A 19,368-nucleotide genomic window follows, 5' to 3' on the forward strand; every position below is an offset into this window, starting at 1 on the left:
GTTTCAAGAACACGGCCTTATTTGCTTACTTGTGGCAAGTCATCATTCAGGGCAAATGGATATTCAGTAGAAGGATATGAAGTTCCTTGGAAGAAAGTTATGACCAACCTACACAGCATATTAAAAAGCGGAGACATTACTTTGCCAACAAAGGTCTGTCTAGTCCAGGCTATGGTTTTTCCAGTGGTCATGTATGGATGCGAGAGTTGGACTATAAAGAAAGCTGAGCACCGAAGAATTGATGCTTTTGAACTGTGGTGTTGGAGAAGACCCTCAAGAGTCCCTTGGACTGTGAGGAGATCCAACCAGTCCATTCTGAAGGAGATCAGTCCTGAATATTCACTAGAAGGAATGATGCTGAAGCTGAAACTTCAGTACTTTGGCCACCTGATGCAAAGAGCTGACTCACTGGAAAAGACCCTGATGCTGGGAAAGATTGAAGGTGGGAGGAGAAGGGGAAGACAGAGGATGAAATGGTTGGATGGCATCACTGACTCAATGGACGTGAGTTTGGGTGAACTCCGGGAGTTGGTGATGGACAGGGAGGCGTGGCCTGCTGCAGTCCATGGGGTTGCAAAGAGTCAAACATGACTGAGCAACTGAACTGAATTGAACTGATGAAGTTTCCATGAAAAATTATTAGGGATATTAATAAAAATACGAAAAGGATAAAAGTAAATAAAAGGATAAAAAATAAAAATACGAAAAGGATAAAAATACTTCCATGAAAAATATTACGATCTTTTAAAAAATATAATTACTGAACTCTGACACAGGTGACATGCACATAGCAAAACTTTTGAAAGTGGCACTTAGGTGATCAAACTTGTAGAAACCCTGTCTCCTAGCCTGTCCGTAAGGCAGCTTCACCTTTTGGCTTTACTGACCCAGAAGTGAAATCAGAGAGTGAGCTTCAGCAGGGAGGCCAGCTCAGAGCGCTAAGGAGACAACACCCCCGGAGGCAGGGCTCAGAAATGCCGCCATGCTGACTTTCCCAGGAAGGAGAGCAGTGACCCACGGCCAAGGTCCGTTCCTTTGCACAGCAGATCACAAATAGTCAGGAAAGGTAACAAAAGTATGTATGCATCCATGCTGACATCAAAACCGAGCTTCAGGGTTCTTTTTTTTTTTTAACAGTCAATTCAGAATCATGTTATATTAGAGGAATGAGGACTTTAAATCTCAATTTTCCAATGCAGCACAGCATTTTGTTATCTTTTCATGACCTATTTATGCTTCATTTGATGCTCAACACCACTGACATCCTTGTAGAACTGATAACACACAAAGCCATATAACTTTCCTTTTTAAGAGCAGAGTTATGTAAAATGTGCTTTAAAACGTGTAAAGAAATGCCAAATCACAGTTTTTTTCCAAAAAGGGAAGAAATCTTGGCTGTCCTCTGTTTTGTCAGAAAGGAAGTTTTATCACCCAATAAAAAGGAAATTATACTTACAGCTTTAAATGGGCAAGACTCACATTGTCAAAATGCACATATTTTGTTGAAAATAGTCTCCCTTGGGCAGGAAAAACAAAATTGCTTTTAATGATAGACCTTTTTAGATTGAAGTTGGGAGGGAAGAGTGTTTATGAGAAATAAAGCTAATGAGTCACAGAGCAAAATACAATAAATGAGGCTGTTCCTCACTTGTCAGTACAAAACTTGATAAAAAAAAAACCAAACCCTGCTAGTAGGAACCATTAAACGTCCTTTCTGCACTGACCCAGTGCCAAGTGACCTTCCTTAGAAGGCGCCTTCGAAAGCTTCCAGGTCTAAACAATCAAACCCTTAGAAATTCAGGAATGTGCCCCAGGGTATGTGGGTGTTAAAACCTCACCATTTTTGATAGTCCACCAGCTTTAACAACTTTTTTGGTTGAAGTAGACAATAAATTTATGAAACTAAGCTCATTAATTACTTCAAATTTCAACACAAATCCACAGCCTACACTGAATGTAGAAACTCCACTTGAAAAGTAAAAAGAGAGGGAGGGAAAAAAAAAGGTCAAACAGGTTATTTGGCATCCTGTAAACATCAAGGAAATACAGCTGCTTGACTTAATGACATTTTTTAAAAAGGAACAAGCCTGCAATGTTGTCAAACCAGTTTGTGTGTTGATAAAGAGTGCAGAATTGAATTACTCATGGGTGGTTGAGGAAACCTCGCTTCTAGCTCGCTTGGTGAAATTTAAACCACAGTCTGCCCCAACCACCAGGGAGTGTTTAGGAGAACCAACATGTCATTTGCAGGGACCAGTGCAAAATGAAAATGTGGGAACCCTTGTTCAAACATGACTAAAAGCTGCCTGACAGCAGCAATATAATGTTATATCGAGGGTTGGGTCCTGCGTGAACGAGTGCCCAGGTGGGACATCTGTGGAGCCTGTCACTCCTCTTTCTGGCCCTTAAGAAAGCTCCTAGGAGGGGTGTCACGGAGACGCCCATCCGACCCTCAAATGAACATTTTCGGTGCAGCCTGTGTGGGGCATTTGAGGATCTATGCCCCAGATAATATTCCCCCTAACAGATTCAAAGGTTGATAAACTTCTGGTATTTCCTCTCTCTCTTTTTTTCTTTTCTTGCAAGCCTGAATAAAGACTACTCAAAACATTTCAGTTTCCTGTTGCAGGGTGAAGCTGAGGAGTCGCTTGGTGGTGAACAGGCAGTTCAGTGTATTGCAAACGAAGAAGTTCGCCACCATCTGAGAGGCAAGGCCTGCAGCCCACCACCGTCTGGCTGACCTTGCCACACTGGCGTCTTTCTTTTCTTGTTAATGAGTCTTTCAACATTCAAACAGGATGTCAGCTCTGAACGAAAGTTTCTGCCCTTTTCCTACTAGGAATCCCAGAGCCATTTCCACGCCTCGAAGGAATCCCTGTTCCTTTCCAGCGATCGTCTGTCTGTAGATTGCGGCTTCACCTCAAAATGCAGCAACCCTACAGTACCTTGAAAGGAAACAAACACACACACCAGAAAGGGCCGTCATCCCACAGACTCTGCCCCTAACCTCCAGCATCTTTTCTCTGTTCTCCATTTGGAAACTTCCGATGGTCCTCATTGAGTTTTTAACAATTCTTTTCTGGCAATGAAATATGAAGGGGTGATGATTTCCTCCAAATTTAGGAGGACATTAACAATTAAGTGTTAATGCGAACACCGTTAACAGTAATGCAATTATAGCTGTATTCCACAAAGGGCAATAGGAAATAATTACTCTGATTCTCAGGTGATAGTTCCAGAAGAATGAGATTCTCAGTGTCAAATTCATTAGGAGGGGCTCGAAAACTCTGAAGTACACCTACAGCTGGAAAAGCCTCTCCCCACTCCCCCAGAAGGATAACCCACTCGGTGCCAACACAGGCACTCTCTGGCCGTCTGCTTTTGCTCCTGAAAAATGGCCCCAGTGGGGGTCCTGGGACCAGTAACTTGCAGCTGCTGGGGCTGCCATCCAGTCCTGCACAAGGCTTATCTGAAGAGCCAGAGATGCTCCTGTAAGCCTGCAAGCTGGACCAAAAGCAAATGATACCCAGTCATCACGGGACGGTTTCTAAGGATGATGAACTACATCCCTGGAAATGACTGATCTCCAATCACCATATGCATGTCAGCACGGAGACTGCACCAGAGAGAGGGGAGTAGCGGCAGATCGCCCAGTAATGCCTGTCTCGGTCTTACTTGATTAAAACTGGAGGACTAAACAGAGAAGCTGATAGTCGATCAGTGGCCAACGCTTTCTCCTAATGATGTATATATGGCAGCTTAGAATGTGTCCCTAAATTCCACGACAACCTTCGAAGTGAGCATTCCTTCAATAATCCGTAAGTCTTTCTCCCCTTCCATTCACCAAAGTGTTACATTACTACCCATGAATAACGTGAGCATTTTAAAATTCCACTCCTCTATCCCCTACTTGCTGACAGACATGGACACAAGAACGATGGAATGAAATCGGGAGAAAGCTCTTTTTTTTTTTTGGTCTCTCTTCTACGCAAGCTCCTCTGTTAAATTCTGATGACTTCTTTCGCCATGGTCCTGCTCAGAGCACTTATGGGCGATGCTCGGCATCACCGGTGAGGGTCAGCATCATCTCCTCCTCGCTGATTCATTCCTTTCCAGCCTCCTTGCCCAGTTTATCAGGCTGTCCCCAGTAAAGAGCCCGGAAGCCTCCCTGTCTATGAGCACAACTCTGACCCACGTTTGTCCCTTCACGTCCGCCCTGCTTTGGCACCATAGAACCTTTCCAGCTTCCCAGGACCCTCTGCCAACCTGGCCTTCTCGCCTGCCAACCAAGCCCCCACCATGGGCCCCGGCTCATTCTCCCTTTGCCTCCAATTCCCTCACCCCTCTCCTGGGCTTTTGCGGTGGTCGAGCTCCTCTATAAATCTCTCACTACCTTCCCAGCCCACAGAACCCTTCCCTTTCTGAAATCCAACAGAGCTGAGAACACATGAGAAGCATCTGTTTACAGAGATGCTCTTTTCTAAATCTGGTGCATGGTCCCAACTGCATTCTGTATTCTCTGGGCTTGATAAAGACCACATCACCATCTTCCCTTTATCCTTCATTTTGGAGTACGTGGTCTGCAAAGTCTCACGGTGGTCAGGTGAGGATAGAAATAGCAATCCTCCAATTAAATAAGGCAGCTTGGATGTCTGACACTAAACTACTCTGTCGGACAGGTGAGTCCTCTGGCAGGCCATGGAGAAGGCAAGGCCATGTTGCTTAGTGATGCTAAACCATGAACTGTGGCGATAAAAAGCCAGTCCCCCTAAAATCAAGGTCCTCTGCCAAGTTTATGATTAACTTCTCTACCCAAAACTTTATTCCCTTTCTCGTCCTGCCCCTGGTCCTCTGGGGATTGATGAGTATCAAAGAAAAGTGGGCAATGAAGCCAAGCAGGACCCTGTGGGGCCCTCGTGGAAACAAGCGCCTCAATGTCCCCTGCTTCTTGCTCGGCCTTCCCTGAGTTCTAAAGAGCAGACTCAAGCTGTTAATGATTAGCACAACAGAATCGTAGGCCCGCTAGCTCCTGCTGAGGGGAAGCACGTAGTGACACAGTATTTCGGAGTTGTTTGAGAAACCAAGACGCTCCCACACCACCACCTCCCGTTACCTGCTGACGGCAAGCACGTAGACCCCAGACTGGTTAGAACCAGAAGGCCGAGGACTGACATTCCTGAAACATCACCCTGTTACCTCACCACCAACCGCTCAGAAAAATGTTCATGCCAGTAGCTGATCACTCACCCTGCCACCCAGACTCCCGATGTTGCCTTCAAAGACTCTTGCCTAAAAGTCACTGGGGAGTTCGTGTCTTTTAAATGCGTGCTAAGTCGCTTCCATCATGGCTGACTCTATATAACCCCATGGACTGTAGCCCGCCAGACTCCTCTGTCCATGGCATTCTCCAGGCAAGAATACTGCAGTGGGTTGCCATGCCCTCCCTCAAGGGATCTTCCCGACCCAGGGATTGAACCTCCATCTGTTACGTCTCCTGCGCTGGCCCTTTACCAGTAGCACCACCTGGGTAGCCTATCTTTTAGATACTGGTTGCCTGGTCTCCTTGCTTGGTGCTCTGCAATAAAATGCCGTATTTTCTGTCACCACAAGCTGGTGTCAATACAGACTGGCTTTACTGCACATTGGCGGGAACAGACTCAAGTTCACGTCAATAACAGTAATACCCCAAAGTGCACCTTATACCAAAAGATGCCAAAGGGATGTATTTGATGATCAGTTCGGGTGTGAATGGTGACCAAGGACCTAGAGGGGTGGTGGGTGGGAGGCGACACGCGAATACTTTTGGCTGACTCACACTGTTGTACGGCAGAGGCCAAGACGACATTGTAAAGCAATTATCCGCCTAAGTATTCACGATCTCCCTTCACAACCTGGCATTATATTTATAAGGAATGATGAAGCCAAATTAATATTACATATGCAGTAGTTCCTATACAGAGTTGAAGATGTCTCTATCATTTCAACATTTAGTAAGTGATGTCTGTGTCAGAATATCTCAGAAATAGCTCTTGTAAGATATTCTTGCATAAAGTCAGAATAAATAGCCCTAAGTCTGAACTCATACACAAAATCCTGGAAACTGTAGAAAAAGCTATAGCCCTCCATTGAACATACATGCACAAAACCACACATACGAAATATAAAATGCATCTGAATAATTTATTACACCAGAAAAGAGAGCGAATAAACGTAGAGGTTGAGGGAATGAAAAAACAACTCTAATCTTCACAGTGCTTCAGGCTGGTTTCACCTATACTAACTAGATATCTTGCAGATCTCAGAGCTAGTCAAACCAGTCCTTCCCAACACTTGTTTTATCACTGACTGCACAACAGTCATGTAAGGGTCTATGCTTGCAATGAGCTGAGACTAGGTTTCTTTTACCTATGACACATACTGATCTTGGCAGTACTAGTAATGAGAAAAATTGTAACATAGAGGCTAACACCCTAGACGAAGTTAGTCAAGGTCCCTTGAGATTTTTTTTTTAATCTCAGACCCTAAAGAATATACCTTTTGCTCATGAGCAACCATCACTCCGCAGCTTTCATATTAAAAGCAGACTCAAAGACTTGACTCCCCAGTAAGCGCTGCTCAAAGGACATTAGCCAGAAGCCTGCATCAGATGACAGTACGGTGCCTCCCAGGACAGGGGGACTTGTCAGACTGTGCAACCGGACCCCAGGAACCTCTCTCAATCAAGTTAATTAGCGGCATCTGTGGCACAGGACGCACACCAGGCCAGCCCAGGCAGCTTATTTTGCACCAAAAAAAGGTACAACTCCTGTGGGAGGTAAAGGGGCTAGAATGACAGACAGATAGCAATCAGTAATTCGAGCCTGTGTCATCCGATCACACTCTCCGCTGAAATAAAGCTGGGAAGACCAGGGCAGGCAAATGTCGAGCTGATGAAAAAAGGCTGGAGGATATCCGAATAAACCTTTGATATTCTTAGCCCCTGCAGGAGTCTCAACACCATAAATGGGGGTTTCCCCACAACCCCAGCACCTGCTTGAACTCTTCATTCACCTATGCCATGCCTTCCGGGGGACTGCTCCCACTCATTCCAGGGACGCTCCCCGCTGTTTATCTGCAAACAGCCCTGCCCTCGTCCAAGATGTGGTTTTGATTGCAGATCTGCTCAGAGATATGCTGTGTCTGAAGCTGTAGCCTTTGTACGGCCAACACTTTGAAACTCCACTTCTGGAACTTTCCTTCCACACGAGTCGACTCTTGGCCCGAGAAAGCCAGCTCCTTCCCCAGCTCTGCGTTCCAGGCCTTGGGTTTCACAATCGGGCTCTGCTGCAGTCAGTGCAGCGTGAGTCTTGCATGTCTTTATTTTACTCATCTTTGCTTTTATTCTTCTTAAATTCCCCCAAATGAGAGCAGCCAGCTTGTCACAGGTTCCCGACTGTACTCTGTATACGTACGCTGAGAAGAGCTGTGTCTTCACCAATGACAAACAGGCTGTTTTCTCTAAATTTCTACTAGGGATATGGTCGTGTGTTAACGTAGGCTACAGCTCACTGGAGAGGCTGCTAGAACTGTGTGCCAGGTCAAGAACTGTGGCTACGATAGACCCAATGGCGGACAGGCAAGAGGAACTAAAGAGGCTCTTGATGAAGGTGAAAGAGGAGAGTGAAAAAGCTGGCTTAAGACTCAACATTCAAAACCCTGCATTCATAGCATCTGGTTCCACCACTTCGTGGCAAAAAACTGAAACAGTGACAGGCTTTATTTTCTTGGGCTCCAAAATCACTGGGGACAGTGATTACAGCCATGAAATTAAAAGACGCTTGCTCCTTGGAAGGAAAGTTATGACAAACCTAGACAGCATATTAAAAAGCAGAGAGATCACAGCGCCAACAAAGGTCCATACAGTGAAAGCTATGGTTTTTCCAGTAGTCATGCATGGATGTGAGAGTTGGACCATAAAGACGGATGAAGTGAAGTCGCTCAGTCGTGTCCGACTCTTTGCGACCCCATGGACTGTAGCCTACTAGGCTTCTCTGTCCATGGGATCTTCCAGGCAAAAGTACTGGAGTGGGTTGCCATTTCCTTCTCCAGGGAAGGGAAAGAAGGATGAGTGCCAGAGAACTGATGCTTTCAAACTGTGGTGATGGAGAAGACCCTCAAGAGTCCCTTGGACTGTGAGGAGATCAAACCAGTCAATCCTAAAGGAAACCAACCCTGAATATTCATTGGAAGGACAGATGTTGAAGCTGAAGCTCCAATACTTTGGCTACCTGATGCGAAGAGCTGATTCATTGGAAAAGACCCTGATGCTGGGAAAGATTGAGGGTAGGAGGAGAAGGGGATGACAGAGGATGAGATGGTTAGATGGCTTCATCGACTCAATTGCCATGAGTTTGAGTAAACTCCGAGAGATAGAGAAGGATAGGGATGCCTGGCGTGTTGCAGTCCATGGGGTCTCGAAGAGTCAGATATGACTGAGTGATTGAACAACAAATAGATCAAATTCTCAAAGCTAAAAGAATGTGAAAACACAATTAGCTTAGGAGTAGTAATGTTAGTCGCTCAGTCATGTCCATCTCTTTGTGACCCCAAAGACTGTAGCCCCCCAGGCTCCTCTGGGATTCTCCAGGCAGGAACACTGGAGTGGATTGCTATTCCCTTCTCCAAAAGATCTTCCTGACCCAGGGATTGAACCCTGGTCTCCTGTACTGCAGGCAGATTCTTCACCATTTGAGATACAGTTTAGCCAACTATAATTTGACATGGGGTGGTCATCACATCACAGCCCACTCTTCCAGCTCCAGAACATGTTTTGACTCAGTGTTCTAATTTATTAATAATTATATTTTCCTTTGCTTTAATACATGTAATGTACCATTTTCATGATTTAGAAATAAATACCACAGGAGCCAGACTGTAAGCTGGTAGACAGTGAACCTATTTCAGTGCCATATGCGTGAGTGTTGGCCAATCCAGTGTTTCAGACTGATCTGAACCAATGTTTAGAAATCCAGATATGGATTAAATTTCATATCACGTACAGATTTCTGCCTTCTGGTGAAAAATTCAAAGATCTGGCCTCTTTGGTTCCATATTCTTCTTCTAGGGAAATATTCTGCTAGAACAGGTGAGCAGCTGTTCTTTCCACAAGGTCCTTACTCCCCGAGTTTGTACATCCACCTGATTTTCTCACTGACGTGTCTGCCTGGTTGCAGAAGCCACAGAAGCCCGCATTCCCTGCCAAAGAACCTCTGTCTCTGTCACTTCTCCGAGTTTGCCATGTAATCAATAATATTTTACAGATTGTCTTATACTTTACAAAATATTCACCATCAGAGAACAGCCAGAATAGAGTTTTCAAGGATTTCAGACAGTCTGAATTCCAGTTTTGAATGTAAAAATTTCCCAGAGGATCAGAAACCCTCGTTGAGTTTTCTCCAAGCATGGCTAACCCAATACAAGGAGGGGGTAGCAGGCAACCACGCATCTCTGAGATAGCAATGAGGACTGGCTCGACTGCAGTCCCCTACCCAAACTGCCCTGGGACGGCTTTAAGAGGCTGGAGAGCCTGTCTCTAGACCCACAGCTTTGTCATGAGACGCGAGGCCTGCCGGTGTCAAACACTAACATAGGAACACCATTTCCATCTGACACCTCTGTTTGGGGATGAAAATTACCGATACCAGGCCACCATGTTTCAGCCGCGAGTCACTCATTCTAGAGACAGCAGCTAGAAACCAGCAGCTGTTCTAGGATGGCTGCTGGCTAACGTGCCAGCGGGAGGGAGCAGGGCGAAGCCCGGAAACCAAAGACAATGCAGACAGGACGCGTCCCCAGGGCCATTATGAGTGAGACGACGAACTGCGGGAACTCACAACTGAACAGGCCGCAACCATTCAATGCGCTTACACTTCCACCAGAATCACTCTCTGTTAGAAGAGCTCTGCCCCACTGCCTGGACAGCAACCGTGCAATTTGCGGTTACGTCCTGCCTCGGCACTAGGGCTGCCCCTTCCTAGAGAAACTTCTAGGCTAAGACGTTTACTGGACTGAGACATGCCTACTCACAAGCTGTGCAAGGACACAGCCTCAAGTTACCACCAGCAGCATTTGTAACACGTTCCCTGTTGAGCAAAGGCATTGCAGCAGCACTGTGAAGTCTCTTTTCCCCTCCCTGTAAGGTATACAGTACTGAGCGTTAATAATTAATTTGGCATTGTGAATGAACACACACTCTCTTTCCAAATGGGTCCCACTGCCACCCCGCCCCACTCCTGCGAGGCGGCTCACCATTTCACACACTTCACACCTACCTGGCTATCAGTATCACTGACCTCAGGTAGCTGAGTGTGAAACGGCGGATGGCTTGTCACGTTCAGTGATATCCCTACGAAAATTCAGCACAGCCAACTGCAAGGGTTTGGGTGAAGGAGGGTGCTTTATACAAACTTTCCAAGGAACTCAAGAGAAACCAAATGCCACTCCTGTCAACGTCAAAGCATTTGCTGAGGCTTCTGGGAGAAAACTGTCAAGGGATTTTAAGACTTTCAGTAGTACAGTACTTTCAAAGTGCCTCAGAAGTTATTTTAACCTGCTGCATTGCCTAAAAGGGGATCCGAGCCTGAAAAGGCAGTGTAATTTGGGGGGCTGCTCAAGGACTCTGTTAGTGCTGTAACCTTGCCCAGGACTCAGACATTAGAAGGTAGATTTTTCTAGGATATCCCCAACCTTGGATACACGTTCCTCCCGAGGTCATCCCACCTGTACCACCCCGAAGTGAGAAAGACCCTTGGATTGTTGTCCGAAGATTAAACTACTCCAGGGTCTCAAGATACCCAGGCTGAACTGTTTCTGGGGCAATGGGATGTTGTTAATTGATACCAACACTTCTCAGATCCTTTTCAAATGTCTAAGTATTTTACGAGGGTGAATTCCAAAGTAAGTTCACATTTTTCACAGCATGGCCCCCGTATGAAATGGTAAAGTTCGAAAATCGGTAGAACAGGAGATGAAAGTTATTAGGGCGGCTTGAGAGTTTTAAAAGAACTACACTCTTGGGAGCGAAACAGAGTACATAATACTTTGAACAGAAATGCATAAACCTTTCCAAGTTTATATTTTCATGTCTCCCTCATGAAGCAGGGCTCTGCGGCTGTTGAACTGATAAACAAAGCCATCACTGACTTGTTCGGAGTTTCCAGAACAGACCCTGCTATTCCTGCTGTTTCTCCCCTCTGGTTCAAAATCAACTATAAAATCAGTGAAAATGACCAGTTCAATGAGAATATCTGAGTAGAGTTTGGGGAGGAATACTTCACTACCCTTCCAGCAACTCCAATAACTAAAATTTTATGTGTCAGGGTTTTCTAACTCCTTAAAGAAATACTTTATTCTCAGTCCATTTAGCCACCTTTAAAACGTGTATTTTCTCTCTCTCTGAGAGAGAGACCCACACACACAGAGTAACAACCAAACCGTGCTGTCATCATCCACAACGGGGCACATTCCTTTCCTATTTGTTATCATACCCTGACTCCTTCGTGAAATAATTTAATGGGGTTCACTAGGAAGAATCAGAACTAATGACCCTACTTAGATCTTAGATAGCTTAAAAGCAAACAACAAAAAAAGCCAAATATAGAGAGAATGGGAAGTCCACTTTAAGGTAAACACTTCAAGCCAGACATCTGCTGATTGAGTACATATGTCCTGAGCAGGTACTAATATGAGTAAGCACTGCTAGAGAGCATGGGGCAGTGAACAGAAGATGCTATGTGGCAAATGAACACAAAACCTAGCTGAGCTTCCTGGTGGCCAAAACAAAAAGGAAACAATGCGTCATACAGTTTCAAAGGGGGAGGTTACTGGGCAAGAACCTGAGGAGAAATTTAATGGACAGGTCAACACATGTAAAGGAGATATTAAACAGAACAGTAACAGAACGAAAATGGTTGTCTCTATATTGTACCTAACTTAGCGCTGCTTCTTCTCCTAAAGCAGATTAAATAATCTGCAGTCTTTCAAAGTAAAAAAGAAATCAAGAGAGTAACATGTGGGGGAACCCATTTCTCTCTGGTCCATTCACAGCTGTAAACCTAGACCTAGAATTGCCTATGAAAAGGCAGGAAAGGCCAAAAAAGGGCTTTCTCTACCTGAAGTAACTGCTGCTCTACAGCAAAAGTTTTCCGTGTTGCATTTGTAAAGAACCTCTGGCAATTATGTTGATTACATGTCTTGGTTTTTTCGGGTGTCTTGTTGATCCTATGTACTTTCGGGGGGACCTGATAATAGTAACTAAGCCACTAGGTGAAAGGTTCTCTATTGGGTTCTCTTGACTAAATTCCAGCTGTACTGGTTCTTTTTTATAGGATGGGTCTTTTGTGGCTAATCTAGGCTGCAATATACGATTTTTTTTTTTTAAGTCAGGTAAGAGTAAATGTCTGTAGATCTTTAATTATATAGTACTTTCTTTGCTTAATTATGCAAATCAATAACCCCTAAATCAAATACCTACTCTAAAGAGAGTTTCCCTTGGTTCTGAAACTCACTTTAACAAGCTATCAATCAGAGGCTGATATTTAGAGGTAGCATAACTCATGGGTAGTATGGGATTTCTGGCCATTTTTAGGGATAACTACTGCAATACAGGAGCACGTTTTCAAACCATAGGAAGGGAAAAGCCTGGGGAAAAAAAACCCACTAATGGATATATGACGCCATGATAGAAATACTACTCGTCATGTCACACCTGATAATCCACCAGCACCTTATCATCCAGATGTTTGTTTACAGCGAGATGCCAAAGAAAGCGACTCCTTTCTCCTCCTCATGCACTGATTAACATGCACACCAAGCAAGCGGCCAGACATCTTCGGAGAAGCTGGGGCAGGTGGGGGGTCCGTAGCAGAAGCACCTCCGCGCCCAGCACGCCCAGCACTATGCAGGAATACTTAGTTGCTGGCTCAAAGTCACGATTAACAAAGGGCCTATTTCCCACAGGTTTGCTCTGTGTAATTAGCAGCAACAAACACTGCCCCGGCTCAGGTCAACCTAAGGGATTAGTTACAAAGGTTTTGTAAATTTCAGAAGCTATCTACACAGATGTCTGAGAAAACACACACACACACACACACACACACACACACACACACACACAGAGAACAGCATAATGGATGCAGCCACAGACATTAAGTAGTTTAGGATTTGTGAGACTCAGACAACCAATACATTTTATGGGGGAAGTCATAAAAGTCAGACAGGAAAAAATATACTGCATGAAAGTTGCAAACTTCTAGACAGCATGTAAAAAAGTGCCAAAAAGTGGCAGGGGCAAAGGAATAAACACACCAACTGGAGCTGATCGGTCTCAATAAATAGGACGGGGTTCACCTGAGTTTACTTCTGGAACCAATGGGCCTCCCTGCGTATTTATTTTTGTGAAAGTACTGAATTCTTTTCATACTCTCATTTACTGTTATCGTTAGATTTGCTCAGACTTCATTAGCCTGCTTCCTAAACCAAAATCCTCATTTTATTTATGGAACTTGTTATACTTCTCTCACGCTGCCCCCAAACATGTAACAAAGCAATGCTAACCTTTCAGTCAGGAAGGTATACTACACTAAAAGAGATGCAAATACATGCTGACAATTCATATCAACTAAAAGGCCTCAAATGAACTCATCACATGGTACACTCCAAGTATCTTACGATTTTATTAGTCAGTTATACTTCAGAAAAGCTGGAAAAAAAAAAACTGACCTCAAATTCAAAACATAATTTTAATTTGGATTAAAAAAAATCTGTTAGTGATGGGGTCTGGAAGAGTGTGAATAAAAATGGAGCCTGCCCTCCTGTGAACAATGAGTTAATGAAGAGGTCTGTTCCTGTTTAGTAAATAGCGCTGCTCATTTTTTATGATGGTTGGTGCTGTTTAAACAGGTTAGCAACTTTCAATTCAGAAGTCAAAACTATTGTCCTGGTTGCCAACAAAAATAATTAATAAAACATCTCTAACCCCAAATATGTAAGCAAGTGCAAGGTAATGGATAATAAAAATAGCACTTCCTTCGACATCTGGGGCTAATTAAAACCTGATCCGAGTCATCACTGAGCAGTGCCCAGGCTACCCTTGATTTTCCTCGTCAGGTTTCAATTGGTCGACACAAATGCACTGACCTCAATAAGTGAAAACATATTTTTCTAAAAAGCTAAATTATAGCCACCCTTTTCCAGGACAAAAAGAGTGATTTACCGGTGCCAAAGGGCCTTAAGGCTACAGGAGACACAAGTCTTCTCAGGAGTCACTCAAGGCCACTGCTGTTCATGAATTAGCAAGCACCCGGGAGTCCCTGAGACTTTTCTTCCCAGTTTCCCCCAACAAACACACAACCCCCTCCCTACACAAATCACAGTTAAAATAAAAGAATCTAACCATGTACTGAGTGAGCATGTGCCAAGTACTCTGAAGAGTTTAAAGGCATTGAAACATGTATAATATCATATAAGAAACGAATCGCCAGTCTAGGTTCGATGCAGGATACAGGATGCTTGGGTCTGGTGCACTGGGATGACCCAGAGAGATGGTGTGGGGAGGGAGGTGGAGGGGGTTCAGGATTGGGAACACATGTACACCCGTGGTGGATTCATGTTGATGTACGGCAAAACCAATACAATATTGTAAAGTAAAAAAAAAAAAGAAAGAAAAGAAAATCTGAAAAAAAAAAGAATAATAAAAAAAACGAGTTTACAGGTACTATCTCCAATCTTCACCATGCTCTCATGAAGGAGAATCATGACTAGCCCCATCTTACAGATAAGAAAACTGAGTCTCTGAGCTTCTGACTCCAGAGCCCTCATGCTTAATTTGCTATACTATCTGAAAGCAATTAAAAGAAAAAAAAAATAGAGCTTATCAGTGAATTTTGAAAAAAAGTAAATGAACTAGGGTTTCCAGAGTATACTACAGTCTGAAAATACCTCTTTTATTTAAAAAAAAAAAGGTAAAATACCAAAATTCAGTTGAAAAGTACTGATTTAATTCTTGCAAGGTGATATCTAAAGCCTGCAAGTGCCTGCTTGTATCAATTTTTAAAAAGTCATTAGAAAACACATAGAATAATACATATCTCTACGTCCAAAGTGCCCTGCAGACATGCTTCACATGCGCAGGCTTTGTGGAGACTGGAAAAGCCAGCATACTACCACTTCTGACACGATTACTTAGTGAAATATACACTAATGCTCAAATGGAAGAATTTCTTTTTCCGCAAATGAACATGTTGTAGCACTGTCTGCATTTTTATCCAGTCAACATTCACTCTTTTTATTTAAAATTAAATTCAACCATATTCTGTACATACCTACTTCTTGCCCTTCCTGACTTACGAAAGGATCCAAAGACACAGCAAAGATGGTCTCTGCTTCACAGGAGATTAGTGTCCGGAACCAAGAAATGCCAAGGATCCAACATCGACTATAATACGTAGTAGAGCATAATAAAGGCTAGAATTCAATTTTCTTTTTTAATGTAACGTGCCAGGCTACATGTTAAGCAGTGTCCTAAGTACCAGATGGATATCAAGGCCAATGACACAGACCTCCCACTAACGCTTTCTATTGGGAGGGGGTGGTGTTCAATAACAACAGACTGGTTCCAAATAGGAAAAGGAGTACATCAAGGCTGTATATTGTCACCCTGCTTATTTAACTTATATGCAGAGTACATCATGAGAAACACTGGGCTGGAGGAAGCACAATTTGGAATCAAGATTGCAGGGAAAAATATCAATAACCTCAGACATGCAGATGACACCACCCTTATGGCAGAAAGTGAAGAACTAAAGATCCTCTTGATGAAAGTGGAAGAGGAGAGTAAAAAAGTCGGCTTAAAGCTCAACATTCAGAAAACGAAGATCATGGCATCCAGTCCTATCACTTCATAGCAAATAGATGGGCAAACAGCGGAAACAGTGGCAGACTTCATGTTTTAGGCTCAAAAATCACTGCAGATGGTGATTGCAGCCATGAAATTAAAAGATGCTTGCTCCTTGGAAGAAAAGCTATGACCAACCCAGACAGCATATTAAAAAGCAGAGACATTACTTTGCCAACAAAGGTCTGTCTAGTCAAAGCTATGGTTTTTCCAGTAGTCGTGTATGGATGTGAGAGTTGGACTATAAAGAAAGCTGAGTGCCAAAGAATTGATGCTTTGAACTGTGGTGTTGGAGAAGACTCTTGAGAGTCCCTTGGACTGCAAGGAGATCCAACCAGTCCATCCTAAAGGAAATCAGTTCTGAGTGTTCATTGGAGGGACTGATGCTGAAGCTGAAGCTCCAAGGCTTTGGCCACCTGCTGTGAAGAGCTGACTCATTTGAAAAGACCATGATGCTGGGAAAGATTGAAGGCGGGAGGAGAAGGGGACGACAGAGGATGAGATGTTTGGATGGCATCACAGACTGGATGGACATGAGTTTGAGCAAGCTCCAGGAGTTGGTGATGGACAGGGAGACCTGGCTTGCTGCAGTCCATGGGGTCGCAACGAGTCGGACACGACTGAGTGACTGAATTGAGCTGGTGTTCACTAAACCAGTTATTCAAACACCTAGTTGCATTTGGTAAGTGCATAAAAGGCAAACAACCTTAAAGAAGGGCTTCACCGGGGCCTTCTCAGAAGAAGCCACAATTGAGACAGAATCAAGCTGCTGCTTCCTTGCTGGCGCAGTGGTAAAGAACCCGCCTGCCCAAGCTGGCTTCAGTCTGCAGGCCAGGAAGATCCTTTAGAGAAGGAAATGGCAACTTACTCCGGTGTTCCTGCCTGGGAAATCCCATGGACAGAGGAGCCTGGTGGGCTAGAGTCCATGGGGTCACACAGAGTCAGACATGGCTCAGAGACTCAGCACCAACAGAGGCTGCTGAGATGTGGGGAGGCTGGGCTTGCGTGGGAGAACACAGAAACTGTGGAGAGTGAAGTGAGACCAAAACGCCCAATGGAAAGGAGTTTCAGATGCTGTTTATCCAGGGGCTTCCCTTGTAGCTCAGACAGTAAAGCGTCTGCCTACAATATGGCAGACCCGAAGATCCACTGGAGAAGGAAATGGCAACCCACTCCAGTATTCATGCCTGGAAAATCCCATGGACTGAGGAGCCTTGTAGGCTACAGTCCATGGGGTCGCAAAGAGCTGGACATGACTGAGCGACTTCACTTCACTATCCTGAGTCATCTTGACTCTGCTACAAGGAATGATCTTACGTTTTCCAGTATGTTCAGCAGTGTGATGGGCAAAGTCATCCTGACAGTGGAGAGCAGGGGACGGTGTACAGGTCTTGGGGAAGGCAGGTCCAAGCGTCCTGTAAGCTGCCCAGGGAGCAAGAGAGCCGGCTTGCACAAGGGCCTGGGAAGGGGAGTGAGGCTGAGTGGGAGGACTGAGAGACAGGGGAGAAACTCACCCCACAGGATGGGCGACTGCTTAGCTTTGAGCAGAGAGGAGAACTTAATAAGGACTGAAGTCTGAATCCAGGAAGGAGGAGAGCTAGCCCTTAAATGGTGAACAAATAAGGAGAAGTAGGCTTCTCAGGGGCTTCCCCCATAGCTCAGCTGGTAAAGAATCCGCCTGCAATGCAGGAGACTCTGGTTTGATTCCTGGGTCTGGAAGTTCCCCTGGAGAAGGGATAGACTACTCACTCCAGTATTCTTGAGCTTTTCTGGTGGCTTAGATGGTGAAGAATCTGCCTGCAACACGGGAGACCTGGGTTCGATCCCTGGGTCAGGAAGATCCACTGGAGGAGGGCATGGCAACCCACTCCAGTATCCTTTCCTGGAGAATCCCTATGGACAGAGGAGCCTGGCGGGCTACAATCTATGGGGTCGGAAAGAGTCAGACAGAACTGAGCGACTAAGCCCAGCACAGCACAGGCCCAGCAGACAAAGAGAAACAGGTGCGGCACTGACTTCCTGGCTTTGAGGAGCTGACAAGACATCCTAGGGAGAATCTTGTGTTTAATCCATTCAGCGTGTAATTATTGAGCTCCTACCATGCGGCAGGCCCTGTTCTAGAATCTGGGGATACAGCAGTGAACAAAACAGACTCCAGTCAACAGGAGACCCAGGTTTGAGCCCTGGGTCAGGGAGATCCCCTGGAGAAGGAAAGGGCAAGCTAGACACAACTGAGCAACCTCCCCTTCCTGTCTCACTTTCCCTTTCTCTAAGAACACAGAGAGGGGAGTGGTCTGTCCTGAGCAGGAGACCTGGGGAAGCCTAAGGGCGGGCGGAAGCAACGATATCTCCTGCTTTTGCACAACACACGCTGGAAGAGCAGAAAAGAGATGAGGGAGGCAGGGTGACCACAGGGTTCATCGCTGGTCCTAGTAACTCATCTCTGAGAGGGGTTCCTGACCCAGAAAATGTGCTACATTAAAAAAAAAAAAAAAAAAGATCGCTCTTCTGGGTCTAATTAAGTAAATACACTTATGTGTTGTTTAGGGAATAAAATCGTAGCCTTGGCTGGGTCCTCCACCTAGAAACGATGCGATTTTAGAACGGAGAAAGCAAGCTGGTTTGGTTGAACCAGGCCACGAGACGTGGAGGTGGGCAGGCCCCCCCCGCCCCCGCCCGCTCCGAGGGAAGACCCATCTCTGGGAGACAGGGATGCAGCCTCGGAACCTAACCTCGCTTCGCCGGGAGCTGCCAGAGCGCTCTGAGAACCGCAGGGATTCCTCCGGGCCTCGTTGTGACATCACGTGCCCAACGCGGCCTGAGACAGCTCGGAACGACGCTGGTATTTACACAGGGCATCGGAAGGGTTCCCACCGCGCCAGACTGGAGATGGCAATGTGTCAGCCTCCGTCATCTGCCAGGCTTCCATCTCCCTCCCTAACCCCTTTCTTTCTGGCTGCTCTTTTTTTATATACATATGACACTAACAGAAAAATAAATTGAAAAGAGCACTGAGGCAGAGTGTATTTCACGCACTGGTGCCAATGTTTCATATCTCATGAACCTCGGGAAAACAATTCGTAGAACTAATTAGTTTACAGTGTTTAAGCAGCTTGTTCCTCGTCTTTAATCTTCTTTATGTAATACTGCGAACAAAGCCATATTATCTTCTGATTTTTTTTCCTCCAGTTTAACAAATATAATCTCTTTTCTTTCTGGAGATTACTTCATTTAGACATCAAGCTATGGAGGTGGTGGTGGTGGTGTTTCCCACCGCCCCGGGGGAGAAGGGGTATAAATAAATTGCCATCTATTCGCAGAGGTCTCAACGGCCTACCAGATCCACCCAGGCCCTAATCCTCTTTGTTGTCATGGAATCCACCTGGCTTAATTATATTTACAGTTCACAGCTACACCTCATGGCAGGCAGGTTTTCC

General features: G+C 45.0%; 1 protein-coding gene and 1 long non-coding RNA gene across 3 annotated transcripts in view; one reads left to right on the forward strand and one right to left on the reverse strand.

Annotated features, from left to right (window-relative positions):
* Window positions 1–19,368, reverse strand: part of EFNA5 (ephrin A5) — a 292,897-nt gene that overhangs the window by 91,874 nt on the left and 181,655 nt on the right. The window lies entirely within an intron of this gene.
* Window positions 1–19,368, forward strand: part of LOC132659848 (uncharacterized) — a 79,924-nt gene that overhangs the window by 27,904 nt on the left and 32,652 nt on the right. Inside the window, exon 2 of the long non-coding RNA XR_009600753.1 lies at window positions 1–19,368. This exon is cut by the window's right edge and continues 32,652 nt beyond it. This is a non-coding gene — a long non-coding RNA (uncharacterized LOC132659848).

Source organism: Ovis aries, chromosome 5 (genome assembly GCF_016772045.2).
Source record: "Ovis aries strain OAR_USU_Benz2616 breed Rambouillet chromosome 5, ARS-UI_Ramb_v3.0, whole genome shotgun sequence".
NCBI classification, from domain to species: Eukaryota; Metazoa; Chordata; class Mammalia; order Artiodactyla; family Bovidae; genus Ovis; species Ovis aries.